Source organism: Ursus maritimus, unplaced genomic scaffold (assembly GCF_017311325.1).
Source record: "Ursus maritimus isolate PB19 unplaced genomic scaffold, ASM1731132v1 scaffold_3, whole genome shotgun sequence".
NCBI lineage: Eukaryota > Metazoa > Chordata > Mammalia > Carnivora > Ursidae > Ursus > Ursus maritimus.
In genome coordinates, this window is record NW_024425563.1 from 50666239 (window position 1) to 50682460 (window position 16222).

At 40.4% G+C, this 16222-nt stretch overlaps 1 long non-coding RNA gene across 1 annotated transcript; it reads right to left on the reverse strand.

Moving 5' to 3' along the window:
• Positions 1-3735: 3735 nt before the first annotated feature.
• On the reverse strand, positions 3736-13123 carry LOC103658889. The gene is made up of 5 exons (XR_567324.2): positions 13061-13123; positions 9421-9476; positions 8672-8756; positions 7979-8048; positions 3736-4434 (listed from the first exon to the last, which is right to left on the reverse strand). It is a non-coding gene; the product is annotated as an uncharacterized LOC103658889 (long non-coding RNA).
• Positions 13124-16222: the final 3099 nt, after the last annotated feature.

Here is a 16222-nt window from a genome sequence, read left to right on the forward strand (position 1 = left end):
CAAACCTGATGCCTCTTGCCTTTCCCGGGCCTCGCAGGTCTCCTTGAAAGGTAACAAGTGACAAGGGAGTGCAATGCCTTGAATATCACGGACGCACAGAACATGGATTATTTCTTCGTACAGAGCTTTTCGCTGATTTTGTGGCCGGACTCCCCGAATTCCCCAGAAGTGTTTTCAGTATCGGCGTTTAAAAGACTGCGATGTAAAATCAATAGCCCGGGGTGTCTGCGTCCAGTTTGGGTGGCATGGAAGCACCGTGTTCTTCCAAGGAAGTGAACAGGGGGTTTAAGAGGAAACAAGAAGAAACAATTTCTTTTTTTTACACCTTTGAAAGTATTCGCCACAAAATCTTTTTTAAAAGATTTATTTATTTATTTTAGAGATAGTGCTGGGGAAGGGGCAGAAGGAGAGAGAGAGAGTCTCAAGCAGGGTCCGCGCTGAAAGGCGGAGTCCCATCCCGCTGGATCTCAGGACCCTGAGATCAGGACTTGACCCGAAACCAACAGTGCAGGCTTAACCGACTGTACCAACCAGGTGTCCCAACATAAAATCTTTTTTAAAGCTGAATTACTATGCGATTGGCTTAGCAACCCGGAAAAGGAGTAGGAAATCCCTCACTACTCAAGGAGTCCTTAAACTCTGAGGCTCCCTACAGGTCACCTTGAGGGCTCTCTACAAATTATCTCTGAGTAATAATTGGCGAACAGTAAGAAAAATAATTCGTTGAACTACAATACTTAATTTCAAAAAGTACTTTCCTGAACACTGTTCTTTAGGTCCCAAAGACAAGATATTATGTAGACAAAGTGTTTACATGCCCCCTCTTTCTTTTCAGTGTTTTTTTTTTCCTTCCTAAAGTCGGTCCTCCTTCTCAAGGAGGTCCCAGTCCCACTTTGACATCCTCACTACTTTTTGTTACTCTCCGCCAGAATATTATCTCATAACTTGGCTTAACCAATAAACTGAAGCCTCCCAAACACGTTAGCATTTTATAGAGACAAAGAGCTTTCAGCAGTCGGATAAAGGAGTGATCCTAAAGTAGGGTTATTTTAGGGGAAGGAGCCATACTCTCCCATCACATCTTGCGGGCTGCTGCTGCCAGTTTTCTCTCTTTATGAGCTCCTACCCCTGCTTCCCCCCCTTTACTTAAGTAATCTTTCTACCCCAGCTGGGGCTGGAACTCACAACCAGGAAACGAAGAGTCACATGCTCTGTCAACTGAGCCAGCCAGGCACCCCAGCAGTCCCTGCTTTTAAGCAGCAGCTAAGCTAACATATATAAACAGCAGAAAGTGCCACACTGTGTGAGCTTATAGAGAAGTGGCAGGGAGTGTCTATGTAGGCAAGTACAAGTTAATGAGTCCAGAGGGAAATCGTTAAAATAGACTTAGTGCACCTGTGGACTCTTCCAGGAAGATGCTGGAGCAGTAAACTCTGACCAAAGAAGTCAATGAAAATATGAGACACGACAAATAAGACTATGGAACAAAATAGAAAATGTTATTCTAACCTTTTATGAAATTGACACCTTTGCTAATTAAAATAATATAGATGGTTTTGACCTCTGCTTAAAAAAAAAAAAAAGTATCATAGGACTATAATTTCCTCCCTGTCTTAATTGATCTAGGAAATAGGAATGGACAGAGGGACATGAAATAGGGACAATTGCCTTGGTAAGTATTAGATATTTTACATATATAGTCCTCATAAAATAAGAGAGGAATTATCAGCATTTTGCAGTGCTGTGTAAGTTAAGGATGTTTTCTTCTGCAAATAATAAAATAAACCAACTGACAGTGGCCTAATTAAACAGGGGTTTTGTCGTTCTTGCTGTTGTTACTCTAAAGAAATGTTGGGTATAGGCCGTTGAAGGCATTGGTTCAGGGCATTTTCCCCGTGGTTACAAGAGATCCTGAAATCATACCCAAATTCAAGAAAGAAAGAAGGGGGCAACCAACACCAGCTATTCCTTTTTATCAAGTAAGAAAGAGTTTTCCTAGAAGCCCCTCCAAAGCCTTTTCACTTACGTGTCATTGACCAGAACTATGTCACATGGCCACTCCTAGTTATACAAAAGAGGCTGGGAAAATGAGTACAGTACTTCAGTTTCCCAGGCTTTAGGAGAGAGGAGGTCAAGGAGAGCGTTAAAAACATAAGTATTGGTTAGTCAGACCATAAGATCTGTCATAGCTCGCCCTTTGAATTGCTTCATATCCAAGCACGCCTTTCTTCCCATGCAGGCATTTTGCAGTGAATGCATTCACCAGACCCTAAAAGAAAGCAACCCGAAGTTTCAGCCACCGATTACATCCACCTTGAAGTTTGGAGTCTCTGCAGTCTGCTCTGCCATTCACTCTTAAATGGTTTGGCAATTGATAGCTGAAAGACAAGACAGCCGTTTGTCCCCTCACCTTCCCCAAATACCCAATATTACAGTAATAAGGGTAGACTAGGATAATTACAATAAAAACTCTCACTCAGATAAGGGGAGAATGGGAAATACACAGAAAACACTAGTCCATGGCAAATACCAAATCCTACCAGGCAGCAATAGTAATGACTCCAAGTTCAGCAATGAAGAAAGTTCCCTGCATGACCCATCAGATCGGGCAGACTGATTATGCTCTCTGGAAGGATTTCCCTTATCCATCCCCTCCCAAACCCCAGTGTACCTCTTTGGAAGATATTTTTATTCTACAGCCATCTATGGCAGCATCTGATGTGGGCACTGGGGAAAGTGACTTTTCTAGGGGAACTTTCACAGTCTACTCCCCACTGGTGCAAATGCAGGATCCAGAGTATGGTAAAGGTGGAAGAATCGTGAGTTTTCCAAACAAGCTTGAGATTTTCAGGGCTACATAGTTTCCTCAAAAATAAGCAGGCTTCAAGTATTTTTCTTTCTTTCTTTTTTTAAGATTTGTTTATTTTAGAGACAGAGAGAGAGCAGGTGGGTAGGGGCAGAGGGAGAGAGAGACTCAAGCAGACTCTGCACTGCGCACACAGAGCCCAGAGCGGGTCTCGATCCCGTGACTAGGAGATCACAACCTGAGCAGAAATCAAATCCGACACTCAACCAACTTGCCACCCAGACACCCGGTTTTTCTTTCTTTTGATCAACGGTATGTATGAGTGACCACAGCCAAATAACTGCTTAGACAAAATCAATTTTTCTCCTTTTTATTTGAACTCTATTATACATACGAAAGCACATATACAACATATATGCACAGTTTAAGTTTTCGATAATAATATGAAGATCCACATAGCCATCATTCAGCTTAAGAAATAACCAATACCATGGCACACGTGGGTGGCTCAATCGGTTAAGTGGTTGCCTTCGGCTCAGGTCATGATCCTGGAGTCCCGGGATTGAGCCCCACGTTGGGGAAGGTGGTTTCATTTGTTAAAAATATTTTAGCCAACATTTTGTTCTTTTAAGTGGGAAGATTGCCCCAAATAACCAACCTGCCATACTACCAGAAATGGAACGTTTCTTTTATTTTGATTTTCTGTTGTTCTCTTACCTCTTACATTGAATGCTAAGCTCAATAGTTTCCAGCATTGATTCTTGTCCAATATATACACTGAAGGCTACAAGTTTCCACCTAATTATCGTTTCATCTGGGGATGCCTGGGTGCTGCAGTCGGTTAAGTGTCCAACTCTTGGTTTCCCTTCAGGGTTGTGATCTCAGTGTCATGAGATCAAGCCTCATGTTGGGCTCTGTGCTCAGTGCAGAGTCTGCTTAAGACTCTGTCTCCCTCTCCCTTTGCCTCTTCCCCCCAAAATAAATCTTTAAGAAAAAAAGAAGACAGATGGATTCTCATATCTGCTTCTGTTTAAAAAATGATTATTGTTTCATCCGTATCTCACAAGTTTTGTTACCTAGTACTTCCATTATCATATATTTCTGACTTGTACTTTCCATTATGAATTTTTTTTTAAGATTTTTTTTTTTTTTTAATGTGACAGAGAGACAGCCAGCGAGAGAGGGAACACAGCAGGGGAGTGGAAGAAGCAGGCTCCCAGGGGAGTAGCCCGATGTGGGACTCGATCCCGAAGCGCCGGGATCACGCCCTGAGCCGAAGGCAGACGCTTAACGACTGCGCTACCCAGGCGCCCCCCATTATGAATTTTTTTGATGTATGAGTTATGTAGATGTTTTGGAATTTTCCGAATATATATATTTTTAAACTTATCTTTTGTTACTGACTTAATTGCACTGTGGTCAGAGAATGTGGTCTGAATGATTCCTGTTTGAAATGTGTTGAGATATGCATCAGAGCTTAGTACATAGTCAGTTTTTGGATATGTTCAATATGTGCTTGAGAAGAATACATGTCCTTCAAGTCGTTTAGGAAGTATTTTTATATGTCCATTAAAATAAGCTGATTACTGGTTCAAATCTCCTGTGTCACTGATTGTCGGATTCAGCAGCTGTTGAAAGAGAAATATTAAAAGCTTTCATTCTGATGATTTGGGCAATTTCTCCTTGTAGTTGTATCAATTTTTTCCATTAATATTTAATATTTGTGTTTTTTATAATACTTCAGTATGTACCTCTAAAAAATAAAGATACTTCCTTAAAATTCCACTATAACATTATAATATTTTAAAAAATAAAATAATGCCTAATGTCCTCAAGTATCCTGTGTTAAATTTCCCTAGTTGTCTCAAATACATTGTTTCATAATTGGTTACAATCAGAATCCAAACAAGGTCCACACATTACACTTTGATACATGTCCCTGTTTTGGATACCTCTTGTGTACCGTTTCAGATCTTGTTATTTTAGACAGTGCTGCACTGGCCAGTTGTGTGGGGCCTTCAGCCTGCTTCACATAAGTACAACATGCCAGCCCTCAGCCCACACTTCATGCCTGTCTCTGCCTGTCCCTGGGGTTCTCTGCTCACAGCGCAGGAAACTGCTTACTCTTCACACATGTGCAAAAACCCAGATGGTCTTGTAAATGCCCTGGGGGCAAACTTCGACCCATGGGGAATGTGAGCCAATAAATATGTCTCTCTTTCTCCCCTATGGATGTTTCCGAGATGCGTTTCCTATGGCTTCTCGGAGAATCCCACAGAAGCGAGCAGTTTCCTGATCCATAACCTGCCCTACACTCTTTTTCCTTCTCTGTTTTACATCCTGTATCTCTGGATTCACAATCTCACATAAAATAGTTGCACTTTCAGGGGAACCCAGGCTAAGACAGTGTCCTCAATCTATTTGAATCTATAGATTTATCCTTCCCCCCAATTCCCCACTTTAAATGAGGACACTAGGCCTGTTTTCCTATAGCGGTTCCCACTTTCTTAAGTTTCACTAAGGGGAGCCTGGGTGGCTCAGTTGATTAAGCATCTGCCTTCAGCTCAGGTTACGATCCTGAGGTCCTGGGATTGAGCCCTGAGTGGGGCTCCCCACTCAGTGGGGAGCCTGCTTCTCCCTCTCCTTCTCCTGCTGTGCTCTCTCACTCTGTCAAGTAAATAAAATCTTTTTTTTAAAGTTTCACTGATTATAATCCTTTGGTTATGCTTTATCTGTTCCTCTGTACTCTGTATTTCCTGTGAACTATCTAGAGCCTTGATCAGTTTAAGGTCCAAATTCTTGGCAAGAATACGTCATAGGTGGTGTTGATACTTCCATACATATAAGGAATATACATGTAAGGTTTGCTAGTTTCTTTTCATAATGCTAAGATTGATCACTGGGTTCTGTTGTTGGCAGCCTGATCATAATGTACCCTTTCCACTTCCATCAAATCACTTCCTTCACTTTTTGTTTTATACATTTTGAATACTAAGCCTGTCTTAGGCAATATAAGTTTAGAATTGGAATTGCTACCACTGTAACATGTTCTTGGTGCACTGAACTACATATCAATATGAAGTAATCCATTTCTAGTGTTGTTTTTGGTTTAAAGTCTATTTTACTTGAAATTAATAAAACTATACCAACTTTATATTAATGTGTATCTTTTCAATCCTCTTATTTTTGACAGTAACAATCAGACAACACATATCAAAAAGCTGAGATTTGTCCAAACATTTCTCCTCCTTGTTATTGTTATTATTCTTGGTCCCAAGACATAGCTGATAATAATTTGACCAACCTCCCACTGTTATCACCAGCCTCGGTCCTCACTGCCTGCTGTCCTAACCCCTCTACTCAGCCAAGTCTGTATTTTAGAATCTCTTACTTTAAGCACCCCACTTATGGAACTGAATTCTCTGGAGATAGGAATGCATTTTTCCAAAAATAATAGAAAAGTTAAGTGGCTTAAACAAAATCTAGCTGGTTCAGCAGCTAAATGACGTCATGGCTGACATCTCTGCCGCGTTCTTGGCCTTCACAAAATGGCTTACACGGCATCAGCCCTCCTCCCGGACATTTCTAGTTATCAAACTCCTGCCCCCAAAACTCAGCTCAAATTTCCCCAGCTCTGAAAAGGAGGGAACTCTGTTTCCCAGCCCTACAGTATTAGACCCTTTAAAAGCATTGAAATAGCTAATAGTATGAAAACTTTTCATGAATATTCAGATAATTTCAGATTTCTGGGTCTTATTGCTTATGATGGCAATATTTCTGGAATACCCACTGATAACCTCCCTTATCTGCTATGCAAACTCCTCACCTTTAAAACTCAGGATGAGCATCTAGTCTTCTATGAGGTCTTCATTGATTCCCCCACTTCCCAAAGACTGTCCTTTCTGTGAACTTTCTATTACAGAACTTAGCACTTAAACTGTATGACTTGTCTCTTCCCTCTAGATGACAGATAAAGTCCTTCAGAATCTCATAGGTAGCCCCGGTGTTCTTCATGAGAACACAAGAAGGTGAGCTTTGTATCCATGGCCACAGTAGAAGTCTCAGACTGGTCCACCCATGAGTTACTGGATCTCACTGATGTCGGATCTTCTGATCCAGCTCCCTGGAGCAAGGAGTCTTTACTAACTAAGAACTGCAGGGGCACCTGGGTGGCTCAGTTGGTTGAGTGACCAACTCTTGGTTTCTGCTCGGGTCATGATCTCAGGGTTCTGGGATCAAGCCCCATGTTGGGCTCTGCGCATGGCATGGAACCTGTTTGAGATTCTTTCTCTGTCTGCCCCTCCCCTCTGCTCACAGGCATTCTCTCTCTCTCAAATAAATAAATAAAATCTTTAAAAAAAAAAAAAAAAAGAACTCCGTGGGGTGCCTGGGTGGCTTAGTCAGTTAAGTGTCCAACTCTTGGTCTCAGCTCAGGTCTTGATATCAGGGTTGTGAGTTCAAGTCCCACATTGGGCTCCACATTGGGTGTGGTACCTAGTCAAAAAAATAAAAAAAAACAAAAACAAAAACAAAAACAAACTCCTGGGTGCCTATAACTTCACCTTCATTCTGGAAGGAGACAAGTGGAAAATAGCCTCCAGACAAGCTTCAATCAATATGAACATATTGGAATGTTATTTGGGTTGTAGAGTACCTTCACTTTAAGCATTTTATGGCCTGCAATTTGGAGAACTTCATACTGACATGGTTACTGGGTACCCGAACACTACACTGTTTTCAACCTGATATGTCATGAGTCTCTGTTGGCCTAAGGCAGCATCACTTCCAAACCAACTATGGAGAAACATGTCTTTGAGAGCTCCAAGTAAAGTTCCTGAGCCACTTCTACTCGGCTGAGGGTTCTAAGTTCTATAGTAAAGGCTTTCCTCTCTCCAGTCTATCAGGGACATATCATTTCCTATAATTCCTTGACTGTTATGGAGTTCTTCCAAGTTAGGAAACCCCAGCCATATTCTACCCAGAGGACGAGGTAAAATAGAGAGGAATGCCTCAAAGAGGTCAACAGGGGTGTCTTAATAAAAAAATCCTGGCTTGGGGTGCCTGGCTGGCGCAGTCAGTAAAGCGTGCAACTCTTGATCTCAGGGTTGTGAGTCTGAGCCCCACATTGGGTGTAGAGATTACTTTTTAAAAAATCAAAAAGATCCCACTTACCATCTAGCACTTCTGGGATTCCTTCCAAATTCTATTTCCATTCCACTCTGAACCCACTAGCTGTATCTGGCTGGGCAGACAGAAACACAGGAGGAGGATAATGATTCAGGGAGACAGAAGAAATCCAATGAATAGAGAATTTTTCTTGGTTATGGTGTGGGCATATCTCACTGGCCTTTACCAGTGCCTAGGATAAAAACTCTATACCAATTCCCACCAAACAACCTTCTGATTCAAAATTTAGCTTCCCAAGTATCTTAACACTGAAAAAGTAGGAGCTAGGAAGCTCTACCCTCATTAGATAGGAACAGAGTTTATTCTAAATGAACAAAGTAGCATTTCCGGGTAAGTACCAGTCTCAGGTAATGCTAGTATAATACTTACATATACCTTTCTGTGTGCCAGGCACTGGACCTTTATATGTATTAACGCCTTTTACCCTTACGACAATCCTATGATGAAGTTTTATTGCTGTTGTTCTCATTTTCTGAATGAAGATACCAAGGCATTAAAATGTTAGCTAACTGATCCAAGGTCAGATCTGTTGGTAAGAAGTGGCAGAGCTGAGATTTGAACCCAGGCAGTCTTGCACAAAGCTTGGAAGTTCTCTTAGCCACTCTGCTATTCACTGCGGAATGAGCCCCTGAGACACCGGCAACAGTAAAGCCCCAGCCGAGGACGTGGAGTTCTCACCAACATGCTGGTCCTGACAAACCCTGCCACCACTCCCAGGCCTTCATAACAACTCAGATGATCCTGCATTGTCCAAGCCCGATCTCTGTTTCAATAAGGAAATACAGGATGTGAGGTACATGATGAATGCATCAAAGGCTTATTAGAAATTTTTCACTGATGCTCAAATCATTTCTGATTTGAGTCTTTCAATACACTAGCAATACTTCCCACTCTTCCTCACCATGCATGCTCCTCCCTGCCTCTCAAATTCAGAACAAGCTCCCTGTTCCCTACAAGGCCTTCCACACTGCCACCCCCCCACCAAGACAGCCCCCCTGTGCTGATTATGGCAGCAGACAGCACTTCATACTATGGCCACCCTTATTCTCATCTCTCTAGATGGTGAATTCTTTGAAAGCAGAACTCTTTGGAAAGCCTCCATTTCCCCATTTATACTGAGAGTATAATATTAACCACCACCCCCTCCATGGGAATTAACTAAAATAATCTCTGCAAAGCACTTACTTGACATGCAGTTCTCAGTGGAAGATAGCCACTATGAAAATACAGTTTTGTAACCTTGGGTAGTTGGCACAGTGTTGACACACAATATACCCTTAGTAGATGTTTGCTAAACAAGTACAAAACAATCCAAAAAATCACTAAGGATATACTTTTAAAGTCTTAGTTAAAGGTCTTTAATAGAGTGCTAGCCCTGATTTGCCAGTTTTGCCTATGAAAATTTCACAATCCAAATTGTCATATACCTTGTTGGTGTCATTTCACTTTTTCAGTTATAGTTGAAGGGATGCTGTGACCAAGACTGTTTGAAATTAAAATAGAGAAGCAAATATATTCAGATAAGGAAAAGATCCCCTTGCTTTTAAATTATTTCATTACTACACTTAGTCATCGTACATTTTAAGATAAAGACAATAGGCTAAAAATAGTCCTTTTGCATTTTTCCTTTTTTGGTTCCTTTCTCTGCTACATAGTTTTAGCTTTAAATAAAGAACAATGACTGCCTTCAAGTTATCTTATAAACAGATCAAGTTTTGTTATAATTACTAGCACAACAAAATTTCAATGTACCCAAAAAAATTTCTAAGCTCCTTGGCATGACCTACTTTATTGGATTACCATTAATTCAGTAAAAATTCCAGACTAATAAAATAATTTGGAAAATGCCTTTGAGAAATGGGATCTCTAGTGGATAAAAACCATTTCTGACACTAGGTAAGTTTTGGTCTGTCTTTTATTTACTTTATTGAATTCATCATAACTATCTCTAAAATCCCTATGTTACTAATCACACAAATATAGAGAAATTGATTAGTATTGGCTCTGAGAACAAACTGGTGATTGACAGAGGGGAGGGAGTTGGGGGGATGGGCAAAAAAGGTAAAGGGGATTAAGAGGTACAAACTTCCAGTTGTAAAATAAAATAAGTCAGGACGCCTGGGTGGCTCGGTCAGTTAAGTGTCCGACTTGATTTCAGCTCAGGTCATCATCCCAAAGTTGTGAGATTGAGTCCCGAGTGGGGCTTTGTGCAGGGCATGGAGCCTGATTAAAATTCCTTCTCTCACCTTCCCTCTGCCCCTCCCCCTTCTCTAAAAAAAATAAAAATTAAAAAATAAAATAAAATAAAAAGTCATGGGGATGAAAAGTACAGCACAGGGAATATAGTCAATAACATTGTAATAATGTTGTATGGTGACAAATAGTAACCACACTTACAGTAGTATTTAGTAATGAATACAATATCCAATCACTATGCTATACACCTGAAACGAATATAATATTTTATGTCCACATTTTAAAAAATTAATTCATATAAGGTAATTTATTTTATCTTAATTCTTTTGAAAGGAATAAAACAGCCATCTTATATATCATTTTATAAAGCATCTGTTTTCTTTTGCAGGGAATATCTTGTAGTTATAATTAAAGTTTATTTTAATAATTTTTATTCTTCATACATTTAGGAAACCTGAACCTTGTTTTTGCAGAACTGCAGAAAACAGTATTGAACTTGACATAATTATTTGCACAATCTATAGACATTCCTTCCAGAAAATGCTACCAAATACCTATGCTGTATAAGCATTATGCTGGATGCTCAGGATACAGGAAGACAAATGAACAAAACCCAAAAAGTAAGTAATGGTAAGTATTATAAAGAAAAAGCAAGCAGATTAAGAGGAATAGAGTGAAGGGGATAAGATGTTATATAGAGCAAATAAGTATCTCTGAAAACTTAGGTGACTTGATCAGAATCCTGAAAAAAATAAGAAAGTGAGCCACAGAGAAACTGAGAAAGAGTGCTCCAGGCAGACAGATTAGCAAGTGCAAATGTCCTGGGGCAGAATGTATTCTGCTTGTTCTTAGCAAAGAGATCAATATGGGTGGAGTGGTGCAAGCAAGGAAGAGGGAGAAAAAGCAGGAGATGAGATCATAGAGAAAATAGGACCCAGATCTTAGAGGGCTTTATGGATTCAATGGAAAGATGACATGACCAACAACTGTAATTTTAAATTTTCTAGTAGCCATATTTTAAGAGGCAAAAGAAACAAATAAAATTAATTTTAGTAATATATTTTATTTGACTCAATATATGCAAAATATTGCCATCTCAACATGTAACTAATATAAGAAAATACTCATGAGTTATTTTACACTTTTTTTCTTTCTTTCTAAGTTTTTAAAATCCAGTGTGTATTGTATACTCACAGCACATCTAAATTCAGACCAGCACATTCCAAGTGCTCAATAGTCACACGTGGCTAGTGGCTACCAAATTTTATTTATCAAATATATACAGAAATAAAGAGAAGAGTATAATGAATTTCACGTCGTTATCACCCACTTTCAGTAATTAGCAATACATGGCCAGCCTTGTTTCACTAATGTCCATCCACTTTCCCCAAACGCAGATATTCAGGGAGGGGTCGGGGGAGAGGGGGGGACAGGAATACCAAGTTACTTTATTTGAAGGAATGGTACAAATGAAACAAGTTAAGTAGATGTTTTGGTACCCAAATCCAGGTATTTTTGAAGGAATATATTGCAGAGTTTTGAACACAGGGATGACTTTTAACAGCTCACTCTGACTGCCAAGTTGAGACGAGTTCGTGAAGGAGAGGCATGGGTGGAAATGGGAAGACCTGTTATGAGAGTATTATAATAAACCTGGTGAATTTATAGCAGCTGAGTCGGGGTGATGGTGGCAGGGGAGATGGTGAGGAATGGAGCATTGATTGGACCCTTACTATATTTCAAGGGTAGAAGCCGACAGGATATAGTGATGGAACAGTTATGGACAGAACAGTTACGGAATATGAGAGAGAGGGGTCAGGATGACTTCTAGGTATTTGGCCTGACCAACATGATAGAGCGGTCAGTTCCTGAAATATGGGAGGCTGTCAGAGGAACAGCTGGGTGGATATCGAGAGTTCATTTTTGGACATGTGAAATGTAAACTACCTGTTAGACCTGCAAGTACAGATGGTGAATGAGAAGCTGGAGGTCTAGATCTGCAACTCAGGAAAGAAGACGAGGCAGGAGATACAAATTTGAGAGTGATCGGAGAACAAATGATGTTAAAAGATGTGTTCACAAGGAAGTGAATATACGTAGAGGAGAGGGCCTAGTACACGCCAAGGTTTAAAGCAGGAAGGGGAGGACGAACCAGGAAAGGAGCCTGCATAGAAGCCCCAAATGAGTCGGAAAAATAAATAAAACCAAAGAAAAAGTACTGTCCCAGAAGACAAGTAAAAGAAGGGGCGCCTGGGTGGCACAGTGGTTGAGCGTCTGCCTTCGGCTCAGGGCGTGATCCCGGCGTTCTGGGATCGAGCCCCACATCAGGCTCCTCTGCTATGAGCCTGTTTCTTCCTCTCCCACTCCCCCTGCTTGTGTTCCCTCTCTCGCTGGCTGTCGCTATCTCTGTCAAATAAATAAATAAAATCTTTAAAAAAAAAAAAAAAAAAGACAAGTAAAAGAAGTATTTCAAGAAGGAGGTAGGAAGCAAAACACAAAACTAAATTGAAAAAGAAAATAAAAACCAATACCGAGGATTCGAAAATAAACGGAAGCAAATGAACCTACTGGTGTATCCGTTTGGTGAAAAATCACACAGAGAAAAGAATTATTCCAACTGACCTTTGAACAAAATAGTTTGACTATACAGCTCTGAGTGGGATATATTCTTAGGGCAAAAAAATTAAAAAGGCAAACAATCTTAAATTATCTAGTTTCATTTAGTAGTTTTATTGTTAATAGCAACAATTATATTATTATTTGGAAGCCAACATATGCATATTTTAATATACTACTACTAAGAAACTTATGCTAAAGCTGTTCAGCATTGAAAGGTCGGTTGAAAAAAACAAACAAAACAAACAAACGAACCTTGTTGGGCGCCTGGGTGGCTCAGTCAGTTGAGTGCCCAGATCTTGATTTTTGGCTCAGGCCATGATCTCAGGGTCCTGGGATCCAGCCCCGCCTCGGGCTCTGTGCTCAGCCAGAAGTCTGCTTGAGATTCTTTATCTCCCTCTTCCTCTGCCCCTCCTCCCTGTACTCCCTGTCTCTCTCTCAAGTAAACAAATAAATCTTTAAAAACAAAAACAAAACAAACAAAAAAAAAACCTGGGGCAGCTGGGTGGCTCAGTCGGTTAAGCATCCAACTCTTGGTTCTGGCTCAGTCATGATCTCCCCTCCCCGTCATGGAATCAAGCCCCACATCGGGCTCTGCGCTCAGTGCAGAGTCCACTTCAGATTCTCTCTCCCTCTCTCCCCACCCCGCTCACTCTCTCTCTCAAATAAAGTCTTTTTTTAAAAAACTTGTAATTTTAAGTTACAGTTATAAATATCAGTATAAACTCATACTTTTAAAAATTTTCTATAGTTACTTATTCTGTCCACCGAAAAAAGCCAAGAAGCAACAATAATTCAGTAGCAAAAAGAATCCCGTATTGTGGTCTCAAAACACCATTTCACACTCAAAGGACTCGGGATTTTCCAGACAGTCACTTCCAAGAAATATGCCAGCTGAGCTTACAATATCTTATTTCACCAGAAAACAAAGAGGCTATCAAGAGCTAATATTGTCATATCAAACAAACACAGAAGCCTCAAAAGTTTCCCGCTTGTACCCAAAATAGAACAATTTGCGTGTCACAACTGCAATGGACAGAAACACACGGAATGTGTAAAGCCAGGAGTCCAGACTGCTAGTCAAAAAAGGAAAAAGAGAAAGACTGTGGACCTCATGGAGGTTGCTAGGTAACCAACACATTACTATAAAATTGGATAATTAAAAGGAAATGATTAAAGATCTGTCCTGCCTTTCTGGTATGACAGTATTTCAGGATAACCAAACAACCCTTGTGGATGTAAGAAAGTTCTTCATACAGAAGAATTCTAGCTAATTGAATTGAATTAGAAAATCACCATCTTGCAACCCCTTTAAGTGAATCAAACAGTGTTCATCAATAGATACCAAAATCATGAAGTGAAAGATTGTTGGAAAATTTTAGTGAGGGAATCAGGCTGTCACCACATAAACAATTTAAGCATTACCTTTTTTTTTTTTTTAAGATTTATTTATTTATTTGAGAGAGAGAGAGAGAGAGCACAAGCAGGGGGGAGCAGCAGAGGGAGGAAAAGCAGATTCTCTGCTGAGCAGAGAGCCCAATGCAGGACTCGATCCTAAGACCCAGGGATCATGACCCAAGCGGAAGGCAGACATTCAACTGACTGAGCCACCCAGGTGCCCCAACTTAGACATTACTAAGAGTGAAGCCATCTGACCTATGTGGCTCTTCAGGTGATGAAATAATATGGAGTCTGTAACATCACCTATAGCTTGTTCTTGTCAAGAATCTAAAATACAATTTAATCAAGTCTTTAGATCTGACTTCTAGACTGCAGGAAATACAGAGGATGGAAAAGCAAATTAAACACCACAGGATACAACAGAAACATTTTACAGGACTACTGACCCAGTTTCTTCAAGAAGTAAATCAAATAAGGGAGGGGGAAATGGAGCACTTCTGCAAATGAAACTGTAAGAATCAAATGTGGACCTTGTTTGGATTCTGGCTTGAAAAAATAATTGTAAAAAGACATTTTTTGAGGTGATAGGTATATCTGAATAGCTTGTACTATAACTTAAGAAATGGGTATTTTGTTTTGATAGATGTAAAAATGGCTTTATGGTTATATAAGAACATTTTTTGTCTTTTAAAGCATCATGAAGTAATCAGGATAAAGTATCATGTTTTGCCAGTCCACTGGCTACCAATAATCAGCTCGGGTTGGTCAGGACCAATCGGCACCAAGCTATCCACTAGCCTTAATGCCAGTCTGCATTGGTTCCTGCACAGAGATTGGAGGAATGATCCCAAGCGCTTTCAGGCCAACTTGGCTATGGTTTCGGAACCAATTACCAATGACACCTACTACATGACACAACAGGTTCTCACCAACTAAAATGTCCACAATGGCTCCTGTCCTCTTCACAATGTCTCCTTCTTTAATTAGTTTTCATTTCCAAACACAACACCACCAGCATTATCAGGTTCCAAGTTCAGACACATATGCTTCAAGCTTGGAAGAAAATTCTACCATTTCTTCTGCTTGAACATTCCTCAGCCCATGTACTTGAGCAATACCATCACCAATACTTAAGACACGTCCAGTCTCTTCAAGGTCAGCAGAGGTATTAGCTCCAAGAATACACTCTTCAAAAACAGAGGACACCCCAGCAGTGCCAGTCCTCTGAGGACAGGTGCTAAAGGCATGGAGGTTCCTTGTGACAATTAAGGATGATTGCCAAATGTCCACAATAGCTAAATCGTGGAAGGAGCCGAGATGCCCTTCAACAGATGACTGGATTAAGAAGTTGTGGTCCATATATACAATGGAATATTACTCAGCTATCAGAAAGAACGAGTTCTCAACATTTGCTACAACATGGACAGCACTGGAGGAGATAATGCTAAGTGAAATAAGTCAAACAGAGAAAGACAACTATCATATGATTTCTCTCATCTATGGAACATAAGAACTAGGATGATCGGTAGGGGAAGAAAGGGATAAAGAAAGGGGGGGTAATCAGAAGGGGGAATGAAACATGAGAGACTATGGACTATGAGAAACAAACTGAGGACTTCAGAGGGGAGGAGGGTGGGGGAATGGGATAGACCGGTGATGGGTAGTAAGGAGGGCACGTATTGCATGGTGCACTGGGTGTTATACACAACTAATGAATCATCGAGCCTTACATCGGAAACCGGGGATGTACTGTATGGTGACTAACATAATATAATAAAAAATCATTTAAAAAAAAAAAAAAAAAAAGGATGATTGCCAAGCATTTTTGGAGAACAGACCAGCCTTCTGAGAGAGGATGAAAGCCACAGCCCAAGGTCACGTGCACAGACATCTTTTTTTTCTTAAAGTTTATTTTTTTTAGTGGGGCTAAAGCTCACAACCCCAAGATCAAGAGTCACCTGGACTTCCAACTGAGTCAGCCACATACCCCCAGATAGCATCTTTAGAGCTCTCCTT